This window comes from Halichoerus grypus, chromosome 11, assembly GCF_964656455.1.
Source record: "Halichoerus grypus chromosome 11, mHalGry1.hap1.1, whole genome shotgun sequence".
NCBI classification, from domain to species: Eukaryota; Metazoa; Chordata; class Mammalia; order Carnivora; family Phocidae; genus Halichoerus; species Halichoerus grypus.
Genome location: NC_135722.1, coordinates 1,937,372 through 1,954,752, shown reverse-complemented (window position 1 = coordinate 1,954,752; position 17,381 = coordinate 1,937,372). Strand labels below are relative to the sequence as shown.

The 17,381-nt window shown below is 61.6% G+C and overlaps 1 protein-coding gene across 14 annotated transcripts in view; it reads right to left on the bottom strand.

The window, feature by feature from the left end:
- The window catches only part of KCNQ1 (potassium voltage-gated channel subfamily Q member 1), a 323,759-nt gene that overhangs the window by 294,965 nt on the left and 11,413 nt on the right, over positions 1–17,381 (bottom strand). Inside the window, exon 2 of one of the 14 annotated variants that reach the window (XM_078057623.1) lies at positions 17,065–17,111. The exons of 12 other annotated variants lie outside the window; for them this stretch is intronic. The gene's annotated coding sequence lies outside the window, so the exon portion shown is untranslated. Of the gene's footprint in view, positions 1–3,020; positions 3,259–17,064; positions 17,112–17,381 lie in introns of those variants that run through there. One more of the 14 variants, XM_078057621.1, reaches the window with a different exon arrangement.

The following is a 17,381-nucleotide window of genomic DNA, read 5'->3' as shown; positions in this document are numbered from 1 at the left end:
AGCTGGATGGACCGAGGATGCTATGCTGAGTAAAATAGGCCAGACACAAAAGGACAGATACTGTATGATCCACTCATATGAGGTCTCTAGAGAGGTCAAGTTCATAGAGACATAGAGTGGACGGTGGGTGCTGGGGCCAGGGGAGGGATGGGGGTCGGCGACTCAGGGGGACAGAGAGTGGACGGTGGGCAGCGGGGCCGGGGGAGGGGATGGGGGTGTTTCATGGAGATAGAGTTTCAGTTTGGGAGGGTGAAAACAATCTGGACATGGATGGTGGGGACGGCTGCACAACAGTGTAAATATGCTTAAGTGCCCCTGAGCTGTGCACCTAAAAATGGTTCAGCTGGCAAATTGTATGTGTATTTTACCACAATTAAAAATTTAACCAGAAAGTATCTATGGTATGCTTTCCTTTGTGTAAGAAAGGCAATATAAGAAAACACACATGCGTTTGCTCCTTTGTGTGCAAGAACCACAGGAAGGATGAGCCTGGGGCTACTTCATGTACGTTACCAGGGTCAGAAAAAAAAGACAAGAGTGAGAGCCGGGTTTCCTGCTGCCAAGAAATGGAACTGGAGACGTGGCAGGAACCCACATGAATATTACACATACACACACGGGCAGACAGTTGCAGAAGGAAACAGCCGTGTGCGTCTGGGGCCAGACATGCCACACCTGCAGCTGCCGGCCAGGCCGGGCTGCCCAGCCGCCAGTGCCCTGGGCTTGGTATCTACATCCCATCTGCCAAAGGAACCAGGCTCCTTGGAGAAGTGGCTGATTTCCAAACCAGACAAGGAGGACAAATCAAGCAAAGTCGGGAGCACGCTGGGGAGCCACAGAGGGATGCCGTGTGCTCAACAAAGACGGAGTGCCCTGGAAGGGCTCAGAAGCCGCCCTGAAGGAGCTCCCAGTGCCCAAACCAGGGGCTATTTGAGGCACGAAATCAGGAATAATAGTATTGGACGATGACCCATAAATTGAATCAAGATCCATGAGGCCACATGGATATAAACAAACCTCTGGGATGAGACAGCTCACCCTACGGATGAATCCCAGTTAATAAGTGGAGAGGGAAGCAGGGATAGAAAATCCCCATCAGACAAATGCCATGGAAGGAGCCCACGGAAGGAGCCCCGTGCCAACAGGAGCTGCCGCCGGAAGCTAGACGCAGCGGGCAGAGTTTGAGGAGGAAAAGGATATTTGCAATGTGTCCAAGTATCTTCCTCAAGATATTTATTAATGACAGAGGGGAAAACAGTACATTTTCAGCAGAAAAGCTTGAAAGAGTCCTCTACCCAAGTGATCAACGTCAAAATCACCCAAAGAAGACCTACGACGTCGTGCATCCGTGTTACAAGGCACAGCTCAGGACCCGACGCTGCTCCCGGCCGTGCTCGCCAAAAAGGCACCACCTCGATCTAATCGCCACGCCCATCGGACACACCCAAATCAAGGGACCATCTACGGACAGCTGCACGGTACTCGTCAAAAATGTGCAGGTCCCGGAAGACAGGGAATGCCGGTGGAGCTGCCAGGGGCCGTGGGAGACGGAGGGGAGGACACCTGAACGCAGCGTGCGGATCTCAGAGCAGAGAAAGGACGCGAGCGGGAAAACGGGTGGGATTCGAACATGGCCTGTAGCCTCATTGGCAGGAGCACACCGATGCCTGCTTCCTGGTTCTCATCGATGTATCTGGCTCAGGAAGATGTTCGCTTCAGGGGAAGCTGAGGCAGGAGCCTATGGGAGCTCTCTACTACTACAGAACTTTTCTGTAAGTCTACGCTTATTTCAAAATAAAAAGTAAAAAATAAAAAGTATAGAATTTGAGCGGACAGACCTCAGCACTCGTCACTCAAGCCCCTTGGTGTCCCCTATGGCTCTCAGAGTCACAACCCAGGCCCGCCCTCCAGCCCCCAGCCCTCGCCACTCCTCACATGTGCCAAGCATGCCATACCACAGGGCTTTTGCACATGCTGTCTCCTCTGACAGGCTGCCCCCTGACCACCCCCATGAAAGGGCACCCATCACACTCTTCACCCCCTTCCCTGCTTCGTGCCTTCTCGGGTTCCAGCTGCTGTCTGACACCCTCTCTGCTCTCTGGAATGCCATGTCCCAGGGGACAGCGATCCTGTCTCAGGTCCCCAGGAACCTGGAAGACAGCCCCGTGCATCACAGGTGCACCGTGGGCAGCTGACTCCATTGCTCAAGTACAAAGAGGCTGATAAACACGAAGGCATTCCCCTTCGCTCCAAAAACAACATGCTATTTCTGCTTCATCAAAAGGGCAAAGTGTTTTGACGATAATACCCAGCTTTAGAGAGGGCGGAAAAAAACCTGAGTGCCGTCCAGCATCAATGAGGGAGGTTAAATTAGGAGAAGCTTCCCGGAAGGCGGTTTGGCCAAAGGTGTCAGAGCCATCAAAACGTGGGAATGCTTTGATCTCGCTGGTCCCCTCCTGCAAATGTGACCCAAGGAAATAATCCGGGTTCCAGGCAAAAAATGAACGTACGGGGATTTGCATCACCATCTTCTAAGAGTGAAGTGGGAAACGACACCGTGTCAACAGCAGAGAAAAGGAGGGGTGCATCTGTTCCGTCCCAGAGGAAACAACCGGCAGCCTTGGAACGTCACGTGGGAAACGTTCGGCCCGTGTTGAGGGATAAAAAAATGCAAATGAGTGGTTTAGCACCGTCTCCATTTTACCCAATATTTACACAAAGAAATATACATGTGCAGATACATGCGAATAACGGCGGTGCCGTTCCACTGATCACATCGTGCTTCCTCGGAGCTGGTGTTAAGGGGGGTGCGTGCCCGTGAGGACACTCACCCTCCATCACCCGTGCAAGGCTAAGGCTTGCACCATCCCCGCCTCATAGAGGATGCCGCAACGGCACACACAGCCACACAGCTTTGGGGGCAGGCTGGCCGGAGCCCCACCGCTCACCAAGTGTGCGCACGTTCTCTCCTGCACCCCAGGGGCACACATCGGCACATGCACACACACCCCCAAACTGACCTGGGGAAAGACCGGGAAGGAATCAACGGCAGGTGTCTCTGGGTTGTGGTTCAATGAGTCATTTTAATTTCCTCTTTAAAATTTCCAAATGGTCTCTGCTCAACATCTCTGAGTTCTATAATCAGAAAAGCTGATCTAAAAACATGTTCTTATGTCTTCCAGGAGATAATCAGAAGCCTTTCCAGCAGCTCTTGAAATCATCATGTGCTTCTGATTAGCATCAGTGATGCAACAGATCACATCCGTACATTTCAGAAGAAGTAAACCGCCCATGCGCGCAAGAGGGGAGAGAAATCCAAAGGGGTCGTGGCAATTTGGGGTAACTTTTTATTCATACAGTTTAATCTCGAACTTACAGGACGGTTGCAAGAACAGCACGAGGAACTCCCAAACGCCCTTAGCTCAGATTCACCAGCAGTTGCCCCATTTTCCTGCCCTATGGCCTCCCTCTCCCCCGCCTCCTCCCCTCCGTTAGGTTTTCTGGAACCATTGGAAGGTAGGCTGGAGACATCGAGCCTGGGTTTTGCTAAATACTTCTGCGCGCATATCTCAGGAACAAGGACATTCTGGTCTGTAGCCGCAGGTGTCAAAATCAGGAAACGGAACACACACGGGACACCTTACCTAATCCGAGCCACTGACTCTACCTGGCCGAGCACCCCAGCGCTGGGCGCACAGGCGGCTCTCCCCGACCGGAACCCCACCCCGAATCACAGATTCCATGCCACCATCATCTTCACGTTCCTCCTGTGATCTGAACACTTCCTTAGTCTCTCTGTATGTTCTTTTGACTTTGACATCTTCAAAGAGTTCAGGCCAGTGTCCCTGGGGAGTATCCTTCAATTCGGGTTTACCCGGTGTTTCCTCACGACTAGAATCCGGTGACGTGTCTTTGGCAAGAACGCGGCTGACCAAGGACATCCGCGCGGGGGCTCCCGCGGTTGGTTTGCCCCTTCCTGGGGATGTGAACTTTGATCAGGCGGGTTTCATCCCTGCAAGGTGGGGTCTTCGCCACGTCACCCCCGAGGGAGATGCTCTGAGGCTGGGTATGGAACCATCCTCCCCTCTTTGTCCACCAGGGCAGCGCTGCCCCCACTGATGACCACCTGCCCTCCTGGCTGGTCCGCGACTTCGGGAGCGCTCCCTCCCCCCGACAAGCCATGTCCCTTGTCTCCCGAGCTTCGCCCATCCCCAGCACTTTGTGGGAGTGGTGGCCACTCCTAGCGTGCTTTTGGGTTTAGTGTGCTGTTATTTTATTTTGGATTCTCCCATGTCCGCCTGTGCACAGGGCCGGTCGGCAGTCACCTTTTTGGGGTCCTCACCAGGCCGGTGGGTCAGCACTGTGCTTCTGAGCAGCAGCAGGTGAGCTGCCCGTGGCCAGGTGTCGACCTGGACTGGGAGGGGCCTGTGTGGCATGGGTCAGCCGGCCACAGGCTTCCTGAGGGAAAACTCGTCAACGACCTTTTGTAGAAGTGTCTTTTCGCTCGTGTCCCACATCCTGCACTCGGAACGGAACAGAGGTTGTGCCGTGACCGGGCACTCGGCCACCAGAGTCACCTCGCGGAGGGTCCCGATCGTGCATCAGCCTGCCCTCATCTTCCTCCCACTTCAGTGGCCTTTCAAGCTCATTCCAAATCTGAGACACTTCTTCGTTCGTCTCTAACTTAATACCTTCTCCCAAGTAAGCAGCCATTCTGCAAGGTTTCTCAGATCTGTTGGAATACAAGTTTGTGAATCACGGTCAAAGCTCAATCTGTCGCTACAAAGCATTCTCGTGTCTAATTTTTAACTCTATAGTTGCCATTTGTCCTTGATTAGAACTATGTCATCCTTTTCCTAAAACAAAAAAACAAAAACAAAAACACCCCCCCCCAAAAAAAAAACCAAAAAAATAAGAGTCCATTCCGGATTGTCAATTCGATATTTTTTGCTTCTTAGTATTTTATTGTCTTCTCTTATTTCTGCATTTTTGCCCGGGTTATCACTGGTTTAGCTTGCATGCTGACTTCAGTCTCGTCTAGGCCCGTAAGCCCACGCAGCTGTGCATGAGGGACCCCCGCGTCCCTCCCCGTGCGCGCTCTTCAATACCCACAGGGCCGTGGCCGTGTTCAGTTAAGTAGATTTTTCTTCTTTAAACTTGTTACTAAGTAAACTGGTAATTAGCTTTAAACGTAGGTCAAGATCAGGGGAATCTAGCCTGTTAATTTTAGAATGCATCTTGGCTCTGGCGGTCGTCAGATGCCTGGGGTGTCGGCAGGAGGTCCTGCTTACGGAGCACGGAGGCCGCGCGGCTATCGATGAAATCTCCCTCTTCGCCCCAGTGCCTTGTCCGAGATGCAGGCCACGCCTCTCCTGTCTCTGGGTGCGGGTACCTGAAAATCCCCAGCTGCTCTTTTATTTTGATGACATCGTTCCCGATTTTGTGATATTTTTATAGACAATAGATATTTGGGTTTGTTTTGAATCCATTCTGAGATGCAGGCTTTTAGGAGGGGGCTCTCACCACTGGTTACGTGCATGGAGATGAGGCGGGAGAGAGAAGCCAGCCTGGTGGGGGAGGCTTGGCTGCAGAACCAGGTGGGGGGTGGGCTGCAGACCTGGGGGGCTGCCGCAGAACTGGGGGTGGGCCAGGTTCCAGTCTATTCTCATCTGGGGCAGGGGTCATGCGGCAGGAGAGCCAGCAGAAGGCAGGAGGTGAGTCTGGAAGGACGGGTGCGGTGCAGAAACCCCAAGGGGCACCCAGCCCTACTGGGAGGGGAGGGAGGATGCAGGGCTGTGGGTGAGGGGTTTCGAGGTTTGGGGGCAAGAGAGGGGACACGGAGGGCCAGGCCAGTGCAGTGGGAGGGAGAGGCTGGGAGGCCGCTGCCCTACCCAGGGTATGGGGTCGGGGGGGTCACCTGCTGTCCTTCAGGAGAATGGCTCCTCCCCAGGGTCCGGTTCTAGAACACATTCTGTGTCCCACTTGGCTTTGGGGTACTGTCAGTGTGAGACTCCAATGACACTTCAATTGGGGGCCCAGGAGCAGAGTTTCATGGATGGAAGAGGGGGCTCTCCAGGCGGGGGGGGGGGGCACTTGGCCCTGGGAGAGCCTGGGCACCAGCATGATGGGGTCCCTGCGGCGAGGAAGGGACAGCGCAAGGGACTGCATCCAGGGCCAGAGCGTGGGGGTGCGGGGGCGGGCAGGAGGGGGAGCTGATGCGATCCCAAACCGAGACCCCCGGGGGGGCCCCCAAATGAAAGGGCTCAGAGAGGTCACGGGCAGGTGGGACCTGGTGTCACGTGACCTGACAAGCCCACCCCTAGGTGCAGACAGCAGGGAACGAGACGCAGGTGTTCAAACAAAAGCTTGCACACACATGTTCACGGCAGCGCTCCTCACAAAGGTGGAACCAGCCCAGGCACCCGCCGGCAGACAAGCATAAACAACATGCCAGCCATCCTTGCAATGGAACATCACACAGCTCGAGACCAGGGACAGGTCACAGCTGCCGCAGCATGGGCCGAGCCGTCCCCAAGGACCACGCCCTGCACGGACCCACTCCCACCCGATGCCCGCAACAGGCCGATGCACAGAGACAGACCGTGGATCCGGGGTTGCCTGGGGCCGGGGTAGGGTGATGGGGTCACTCCCCGCTACCAGGTGTAGGGCTTCCGATGTGGCCCATGACAACGTGCAGGAGTTAGGAACACTGCGAACCTCCCAGATACCACCGACCTGCACACTTTCAACTGGTTAAATGCTACGTTTTCGGTTACCACAATAAAATGACATATACTCGAGCACACACATACACAGAGGTCACCTCCAAGGTCAAACACCTGGTTCCCGTCGGGCTCTGCCCCTCGCCAGCAGGGCGCCCCGGGCCCGGCTTTCCCCACCTGGAACAAGGCTGACGTCAGGCTGTGGGGGGCTCCGAGAAGTGAGCCCCCGTAAATGCCCGCACATGTCTGGGGTCCACCCGCCGTCAGGCTGACCAGCATCCCCCAGGGCCGTGAAGGCCCTCCCCATCAGCGCCCCCTTCCTCACACCCAGCCCGGACCCCGCCAGCAGCACAAAGCCGCTCCGAGTCCCTCTGAGTCCCTCCGACCTGGGGGCTTGCCTCCCCGGCCGTCCGGCGCGGCTCAGCCCTAACACAGAGCGTCCTGACGCAGGGGCCTTGCGTCGGGGCGGATGCAAGAGCTCCGGGCGGGCACACGGCCTCACAGACCAGACGTTTCAGAGCCTGGAGCCCGGCTGCCCCGCGGGCATACAGGGAACCTCCGCCGGCCCCGACGTCTGGTGGCGCTCGCTGGCTGCCAGCCACTGTGGGGCCTGTCACCTGGCCGCTGCGGCCTGGTCTGCTCAGCTGTAGTGGGGGGCGCTCCCCATAGATGGGGTGACGGGGAGGGGGCTCCCGATCAGTGGGTGCAGACGTCTACCACACCCAAGCAAAGAGCACGCGGTCCAGCCACTGCCTTGCTCCCGGCTGCCACGGCTCCTGCTCCCCACGCTTCACTGGCAGGTTTGGAAAGGAGGACGTCCAGTCCCGGAGCCACAGTGGTGAGGCTTTCCCCCAGGCTCCCCATGGGGCAAGGCCAAGCCCCTCCCCGTCACCCTGCACTGGCCTGAGGGGCTCTCGGCGGGCACCCGCTGGGCGAGGGTCACCTTGGAAAGCTGGCCCCTGGCCCTCCCTGCTGGAGAGGAGGTACCCGCAGGCTCCAGACGGGCCCAGGGCGACACCAAGCCACACGTGCCAGCTGGTTCCAACCACGCACAACGACTGACCATCAGTCCCACACCAGGCACTGTGCCACCACTAGGGATGTGCTTCCAGACCCCGCGGGAAATGGCCCTGCCCTCTTGGGGCCCCGGCACAGACCCCTCCCCAGCCCGGGCCCCTGGGAAGGGCTGGGAGCTCAGCCGGCCCCTTGCCAGGGCATCTCCAGGGCCTCACAGCACGACACCTGCCTGCCCCCACTCAGGGTCCATCCCTGACGTGGCCCCTGAAAGCGGGAACTCTGGAGGCCCCCAACCCTCTGAGTCCCTGACGCCCGCCCCAGGCTCCCAATTTTCTTCCCAGTTTGGTGGTTTGTTACCATCCAAGTCCTGGAGAAAAATAACAGAATTGCCCGGGCCTGCCCCCAACACGTGGCCTGCTCTCCTTGACCCGGGCCAGCCGCTCCTCAGCCACGCATGGAACATTCCAGAGGTGCCATAGGGAGTCAAAGTGTAGGTGGGACCCCACTCTGCCTGGAAGGTGCTCCCCGCCAGGGACCAAGAGGGGCAGAGGGGCAGGAAGCTCTTCCCCCAAATGACACAGATGCCTTTCGGGTCAGCCCCGCCCCCCGCCCACCCCCACCCCCTCGAGAGCCCTCTCTTCATGGCCATCTGGGTACCCTGCGGTACTGGGGGGCCCTGTGGTGTCAGGGGAGCCCAGGGTCAAGTCTCGGCCTAGAGCTGTGAGTCCTGCCACCCCACTGGGGCCCCGGGAAGGTCAGGGCGTCCTCCCAATGCCCTTGAGGACAGCACGGGACGGCTATGCCCGAAGCACCATCACACGGGCTCCTCTAACAAGTGGGGGGTGTGGCAGGATGGCACCTGTGCACCCCGGACACGGAAGGGGCCTGGAGAGGGGCGTGGCCAACTGCACGTGGCAGCAGGAGCCCGAGCTGGCTACCAACACCACCATCCCCTGGCCCCCCACCCACACACTCACATCACGGGGGACCCTCCCCTCCCAGCAGCTCTGCCGCCCCTTCAGGGACAGAGGCCAGCACCCTGGCCCCAGACCCCAGCCCGTGACCTTCCCTCTCTGCATGCAGATGCCTTCCGCTGGGGTACACAGGCTGACCCTGGGGCTCTCCTGTCCCCTTCCTTCTTTCTCCGTGTGAGCAAGGGATACACACCCAAGCAGAGACACACGTGTGTACATACACACACAGGTCAAACATCGGGGCCAGGACCATCAGGGCCACTGGGCCCTCCAAGTCCTGGGGACTCACGGTGCGTGGGAGGACATGGGGGTCCTGCTGGGTCTGCTGACCCTCCATTGACCCACCTTCGGTGTCTGGCAGGTGGACGGGTGGGAGGCAAGGCTCATCAATATCAGAGGTTCCAGAATCCCCGCCCTGGTGCTAAGGTCACTGTGGGGGGGGGGGTGCCCCTGAGGGTGGGGGGGCACCGTGGGGGGATGCCCCTGAGGGCGGGGGGCACCGTGGGGGGATGCACCTGAAGGCAGGGGAGGGACTGTGGGGGGGATGCACCTGAGGCCAGGGGGGCACCGTGGGGGGGATGCACCTGAGGACGGGGGGGCATCGTGGGGGGGATGCACCTGAGGGCGGGGGGGCACCATGGGGGGATGCACCTGAGGTCAGGGGAGGGACCGTGGGGGGGATGAACCTGAGGACGGGGGGGGGCATCGTGGGGGGGATGCACCTGAGGGCGGGGGGGCACCGTGGGGGGATGCACCTGAGGGCAGGGGAGGGACCGTGGGGAGATGCACCAGAGGGCAGGGGGGCATCGTGGGGGGGGATACACCTGAGGGCAGGGGGGCGGGGGACAGCCCTTCCAGCAAACGGTGCTCAGACATTTGGGAAAAGCCACATAAACAAGGGGCCTCGAGCTGCAGCTCACACCTGACCTGGAAAGGGACTCCAAACAGTCCCAGGCCTAAAGCTAAACCCGAAACCACACAAGTTCTAGGAGAAAGCACGAAGGGCTCTGGGCCTCGGGCCAGTCAGGGACTTCTCAGACTTCTCCAGAAGCGGAATCTCCTCTCTGCAGGCAGTGAAGGGAGCGAGAGGGCTACACACCTGTTGGACCCCAGCAGGGGGAAGGCGACAAAGGACTCGTGTCCAGAATATAATCAACACTCCTGGAGCTCGCCAGGAAGGAAACAGACCACCCGTGTCCCCACCAGAGGACAGACCTCAACAGATGCTCCACAGAACGAAGACCCGGGAAGGCGCTCAGTGTATCGGTCATGAGGAAGCGCGAACCCAGCCACGAGACAAGGCCCCCACGCACATGTCGGGTTGGCTGGATGTAAGGAGAGCCACCAAGCCAAGCGCTGCCGAGGACACGCGGGAGCCGGATGCTGATGCCCGGCCGGTGGGGAGGCACGGGGAGCAGCCACGCAGATTCCTCCCCATCCGCTCACCCCTGCTGCGTGGCCAGCCCTGCCACGTGCCCACGCCACAACGTGGGCCCCCGCGTTCCCAGCCCCAAACCTGGGCCCAACCCAGATGTCCTTCAGCGGGGAAACGGATCACCAAAGCAGGGTGCAGAGTCCCACACGGGAGTGTGCACACGCCACGACCCACAGGAACCCCGGGACATGGTGCTGGGCAGAAGCCGAACAAAAAAGTGCCCACTGTGTGCTTCCATTGATAGAAAGTTCTACCAAAGCAAACCAACCTACAGAGCCAGGAGCGGATGGGTGGTGGCCCAGGGCGGGGGCAGCGTGCAGGGAGGAGAGCTTACGGACAGGCAGAAGGATACGTTTGGGGGGGTGGATGGTTGGCCCCGTTAACGGTGGTCTCACGGGGTCCACACCCACTGCGCTGACCCAAGAGCACACGTTGAAGACAAGAGGTGTACCACAGGGCAGTTACACCGCAGTCAGGCTTCTCGGAAGAAAGGTCACTCGGAGAAGTGTCCACACACGAGAAAGATGAAAGAGTGGAGGAGAAGTGGCCATTTACTGGCACTCGCTCTGTCCTCACACGGTTCTGAGGCTGGCCGCCCCTTCCCCCACCCCCAATGGCCTCTCAACGGCTCCAGGAGCACCGTGTCTAAGGGCCATTTCCTGAGGCGGTATCTGCCTTCCTGTGACTCCTCAGCTGACCTTCCCAGCCACACCATGTCCTCTGCGAGAGCCCGGTCAGGCCACGGCAGTGGGCCTCCCCCGCCCACCCTGTCCCCACCGGTCCAGGCCGAGGGGTGGGAGGCGGCAGAGCAGACACAAAGCCAGCCCTGACCTCTTCAGGGTAACCACCTTCTGCTGGACACTGGGGTGCCAAGAGGGGCACCCAGAGCTCAGCCCCCCAGGAGCCACAGGGGGATGAACCCACTGCCCCCCGTAGAGGCACCCTCCCCACCTCCCACCCCCCCAGGAAATCCATTCCCCAGGCCTGCTGACCAGCCCTGCCTGGCTCTCAGCCACAACTTGGCCCCTGAGCTCAGGTCACCTCCTGCCCCATCTCAAGTGCCCCATTCAAGCCCCGACTCCTCGAGGAGCCCCCTCAGGCTCATGCACCCCTGAGCAACCTGCATATGCACTGGCCCCCCAGAGCCTGGGGAGGCCCTGGGCCATGACCAGGCCTTGCTCGGTACGGTGAGCAGGGCCTGGCTCTGGAAGGGGAGGTGCGTGCAGGTCCCTGGGCAGGCCAGCAATGAACAGTGCAGGACCCGAGTGGCCCTACCACCTGTGCCCCGCCCAGAGCAGGTGGCCAGGGACCCGCGGACCCTCTGGCCTTGCAGGCCACAGAGCCTGAGCTCAGCAGGCCCCCTGGGAGGTGGCCTCAGCCTGGCAGACCGACCAGTGGCAGAAGGCACGGGCAGGCCGTGGTGTCCAGGCTGGTGCAAGGGCAAAGGGCCAGGGCAGGATGGACAGGGTATGGGGACGGGTCCGCAGGGGTCCCCCTGCCGCTGGGCGCTCCTGGGCCCAGGCCAGTCCCCCAGGGTGAACAGCAGGCAGGCCTGCAAAACTAGGCCTCAGCTGAATCGGGCCCCACATCACAGCAAACCGTAGACACAGAGCATCAGCAGTGATGGGGGCTGGGGTCCAGGTGGGCACCGCTGGGAAGACCGGGGCCCAGGTGGGCAGGGATGGCTCAAGGCACCTTTCAGGGCAGCCACGGGGCAGGCAGGGGCTAGAGCCCAAGTCCCACCGCAGGGCTGGGATCACCTGTGGCTTCAACGTGGTTCCCCAGGACGGGCCCATGACCATGGGCATCGGCTCGGTAAGCCCCGGGGCTCTGACCTGGATGCCCCTGAATCCCAAGCCAGACACTGTGAGGAGCGACACAGCCTATGGTCAGCGGTCCCTGTGGGCTGGGAGCTCCTGAGCAGCCGCATCTCCTCCCAGCAGCGCCCAGGGCCCCTCCTGGGTTTGCTGCACCCCCAGAAGGCACTAATCCCACAGGGCCTCGGGGAGCCAGGGGAACAGGCCACCAGCTCTGCTGGCTGTGGACCGGGCCCAGACTCCCCGCAGAGCGCGGCCTTCCTCCTGACGGCACCTGGGGCGCCCAGCAGGGCCAGCCCAGAGCTGCCCCCAGCCAGCTGTTCTCGAGGCCTGCGTGCGCTCACCTTCCCAACCCCCTAACACTGATTCCAGGAGCCAAGTTCTGAGCCCACACTCTGCCCCCCAGGGGAAATGGGCAAAGTCTGGAGGTGGTTCTGCTGCCACGACTTGGGAGGCAGATGCCAGGGGCGTGTGGCAGTCACCGCACCAGAGGAGATGCTGACACCTGCAGGACCCAGCACGGCCCCCCCAGAGCGCGGTCTGGACCCCATGTCAGAGCGCGGAGCTGTAGGAGCCCTGCCCGCAAACTGAAAAGGGGGAGAGGAGGAAGCCTTGGCCCCCATGCCCACCTAGCAGGAGCCCCAGGGCAACGCTGACCAGCATTCCTGCAGCCCAGCCTTGGGGGACAGCTGACCCTGGCAGGGTCCCCAAGGGCTTTCTGGCTCCTGGAGGGCCCCACTACCCCAGGCGAGGCTGACAGCGCAGGCCGGCTCCCGTCCCCGGCTCCCGCCCGCCCCCCAAGGCCAGGCAGATGTCCCTGACGCTGCCCTGACTCGCTGTCCAGGACAAGCCAGGGACACTGCGCTGCCACCCCAGCAACACGGGCCAGACCCTCCACCCTCTGCGGACCCCCGCCCCAGACCAGCGGGGAGGACCCCCAGCGCTCCATGTCCTCCACGCCCCTCGCCCTGTGAGCCCTCCTCCTGCAAGTGGGAACTGCACTGGGGGACCTTTCTGTGTGGAGAGGCCGGGCCTGGGGGCACCGGGGGGCCTCCCCATCGACGAGCGCCCCGTCCAGGCAGCGGAAGTCCCCTTCTCAGGCTACAGCATGGGGCAACAGGGCCACAACAGGCCTGTGTCTCCTTAACAAGCAAGGTCACCGTCCAGCCTTGCAGGGGACCCGTCCTGTGCAGACGCCTCAGGAAAAGTCAATCACCTGATCCTCTGGGGCACCTCGAGATGGCCGGTCTCAGCCCCAGACAGGAGGGAGCAGAGCCCTCCTCTTCCCGTACCTGCTCCCGCCCCTCTCCACCACCACCCCAGGGAGGCAAGCTGAGACAGTCACCAGCTCCCCCAAGGACAGCTCGGGTTACAAGCCAGGCAGGTGCCACCAGGAACCATCCCAATCCAGAACTGCCCAGTAAGGCTCAGCCCCTGCCACAGCATGCCAGGCTGATGACCTTCCCCGCTCCCAGAAGCATAGTCAGTGAGCAGCTGGGCTGCGCTGTCCTTCCCAGGGATGGCCCAGGCGCTGGACCTGATGGCATGCTGTCCCAACCCACGTAGTAAGCACTAGGGTGCGTGCCGGTCTCTGCCCCCACAGCGACCCCCTCCAAAAGCCTCTCTCCAGTCCAGATGCCACCGGCCGGGAAGTCCCCTGCAGGAGCACAGCAGTGGGAGGGAGATCACTGAGCCCACCCATCCCCTACCACCCTGCCCCGCCCCCTGGCAGGCTGGGCCAGTCTCCCCAGTAGCCGGCCGAGGACTTGCCAAGAGTGTCCCTGGCTCAGGCCCCGCTACCCTGGGGACATCCAGGTTTGGGGGGGAGAAGCTCTCCCTGGGTCTGGGGAGGGAGTCTCGTCCGGCCACCAGCAGGCCCCCAGCCCACTGCCCTGGGGGACTACTCGCCCGGCACCCGCGGGGTGAGCAGGACCAGAGTGAGGGGCTGGCAGGGGCTAGGGTGCTGAATGCAGCCACGCAGGAAGCACTGGACAGAGTCACGTGATGGGCCCGATGCCAGTCCTGCCGCCCACCAGCTGCAACACTGAGCAAGGGTCTATGTCCCCATGGGGCCCTGACCCGCTCGGTAACCTACAGCGGCAGCAAGTGCTGGGATGGCTCGGCCCTGGTGGGCACGATACCCCCCAACCCCGACCCCCTGACTGGCCTGGCCGTGGACGAATCAGCGTCTCTGGCCACATGGCTGGACACAGGGCCGCCGCCCACCATCCCGGCGTCCTCCTGGACGGGCGACCTGGCTCCCCGGTCTGTCCCGGAGGGGAGGGCCATAGCACCGCCTGTGAGCCTGGTGTCTGGGCCCTCCTTCCCCCTCCCCCCGTGGACCCGGTTCCCTTCATCTCTGGGCACAAGCCCCCCACAGACTGGTATCCACCTCCCATAATGAGCCCACCCTCGAGGGGTCAGCCAGACTGCCCTTCCACCCAGCAGGAAGCCCTGCAGGTCACCCCAGACCTGGGCCAAGTGGGGTTCCCTCCATGGGTCATTGCTCCTGGCCCCATGAGAGAGGTTGGGGTCGCCTATGCAGCAGCCCAGCCTGCCCCACACAAGTCCCTCCCCCCCAGGCTCCCCCAGCACCCAGGCCGGTCCGGGGCCCGATCAGCAGTCAGTGCTCAGCACCCGCTGGGTACATGGCCCCACGTTACCCTTCTGGTCCCAAATCTTGTTCACCCCGCCCCAGGAGGGCCAGAAAACATGGGGGGGCCCCAGGAACCTCTCGGGGGTCTTCTTGCTACTCATTTGAACCACCTACTTGTTTTTTCAAACAACCAATATTTTTAAAGTAGAAAATCTGTTTAAGCAAAACTTAACAAATTCCAACCCCGAATCCACACCCAGGGTGGCGACGAGGAAACCCCTCTTGATCCACTTCCGGCCCTTCCCTCACCTGCACAGCCATGCATTTTGGTCGGCCACCTGCAGCCACAGAGCACTGCCCTCCACATGGGTCAAACCCGGTCCGTGTTCTACTTGCCCCAAGGTGTCCGGCCCCTGCCCTGCCCTGCCCAGACCCGGCCTGCCTGGCACCATCCACCTGCTGGAGAGACACGGCCCCCTGTCCTGGGCCCACGTTCAGTGGGTTCAACCAAACCCAGTGCCCAGGAAGGAGCCCCCGGGGCAAGGAGCCCTTTGGGTGCTGGCTCCCATGCTCCCTGTCGTGGGTTTGCTGAGCAATTCCTGGGGAGTTGGCCCACCAGGGGGAAGGGTCCCCACAGTCACTGTGTGGCAGCCGGGGACCCATGACTCCCTCCCAGGCAGCGTTCTGGGGTCTCAGGAAGCCGGGAGTCTGCTGAGCTGAGACCTGAGTCTAGAAACCCGGGTTCAGAGCTCCCCGAGTGTCCGTGCCACCCCAGCATGGGGGGTGGGGGCGGGTGGGGCAGAGACTGCCGCCCCACACCCCACCCCTGCCCCAGAGGAGGCTGCTCTGGGTGCCTGGCAGAGGCTTGATAAGAGCAGGGAGGCGGGGCCCACCCCGGGGACAAGGCCAACCCGCCCGCAGAGCCCCCAGCCTGCCCATCCCCCTTCATGCCAAGGGCAGCCAGAACATTCCAGGGCTGCCCGGGAGGTGCCGCGTCTCCGCGGAGCTGCACGCCGGGACCTTGAGCAGGCCCTGATCCAGGGGGAAACGCGGGGCACGGAAAGCAGCCTCACCCCCAGGGAGCTGAGGGGCCCTGAAAGGCCTCCCATTTCACCCCCCGCCCAGTAAGGTAGGGACAGGTCTCTCCAGGGACACAGGGAGGTCAACTGGTCACCCCAGGGCACACGGCAGGTCAGGGATGAGCCAGGAGCCGAGCAGTATGTCAGGACGCCCCACTCGGATCACGTGCAAACCGGAGCATCCCAGAATCACCCTACTCCCCACGTCTCCCAATAGACCCCCTGCCCTCTGCTCTCTCCCCCAACTGAGCAGCTGGAGAAGCTCAGACCCTCACCCCCAAGACCCTGTATGGCCGCTGGGCGTACTGGGCAGAAACCTGACCCCTGGCCAGGCCTCGGTGTCCCCCTTTACCATGGGGCACCTCTGGGAGTGGCCACCCACCCACTGGCCCCACCGGCCCCTCGCCCTCGGGCCACCCTGAGTGTGTGGTTCTCGGGTGGGGTCACCCAGGGAGCACCCACCTCCCTGGGTCATAAGCCCCACCACAGCAGGCGTGTCCCCTTTGGCCTCCCTGCGTGCCCAGGGCACACGGCAGGAGAGCAGAGAGCTGGCTCACGGCTGGAAACGGGGTGGGGGGCTCTGGGGGGCCTGGTGGGGCCGTGATAGCGGCCACCCCCAATCAGAGCTGATACCGCCAGTGGTGTTGAGAGGTAGTATGTTCTAGAAACTGAGGCCTTTGCTGGGAGCCCCGTGGCAGGTGCCAGGCTCAGGATGAGGTCCATCCGAAGCAGGAAGCACCAGAGACCACAGCACCAGAGACCACAGCCCAACACAGCCCCGCCCACACTCATGCCCTGAGCCAGGTGGCCCCAGGGACAGCCAGGGCAACCCACCCACACAGCCCTTTATCCAGAATCGCGGCCACCAGCTGGCTTCCCATGGCTCCCACAGCAATGCGCACAAAGAGGGCCACTGGCCCAGGAGTCGTGAAGGGGCGGCACGGAGCTGGTCTCCTCCCAGGACCAAGGACATCCTGCCACCCTCTGAGTCCCAGGCTTTGGCTAAGTTGGCCCAGCACGGCCAACGGAACATCAGCCCACTGCAGCCACAGTGGGTGCTTGCCGGATGCTGGAACCAACACCTGTCTGTCCGTCCCTCCATTCACCCACGTGTCCGCTAACTGTGCATCCGTCCATCATTCCACCCGTCCATCCATCCATCTACCCATCCTCCGTCCATCTGTGTGTTGCCCCTCCCGTCCCCCGGGGCCCCTGCTCCACGCTGGGCCCTGCACGGGCACAGGAGCATGCCCCCTGCTCACTCCGCGGCAGCCGCGGGCAGCCGTGCGGGAGCACTGGAAGGTCGGATGGGAGCCCGGCGGGTCGGAAACCCCCACCGACAGGGGGCCGGTCACAGGCACCACCGCCGTGAGGGACACGGCACGGCCATGAAAAGTGGGTCAGATGGTCACACACTCCCATACTTGCCGCGTGCTTGTCTTGTGCCCTCGCCGTTCTAGGCACGGGGACGCTGGGGACAAAAGGACAGCGGCTCAGCCTCTGGAGCTGCCGTCGGACCATTTCAGCTGCTGGACTATGTCCAGCCTCGAACCCTCCCTGCACTCCGTCTGTTAGCGCCCCTGCTCTAACGGTAGCGTGACACGAGCCCCCTTTAAGCAACAACCCCCCGGGGGCCCCAGGTGCAGAGTCGCACGAGCAGGTGTCCTGCCTGCCGGGGATGGCGGCGAGGCGCACCGGGAGCTCACCCGGGGACCCCCGTGTCCCACCCTGCAGGGCGTGA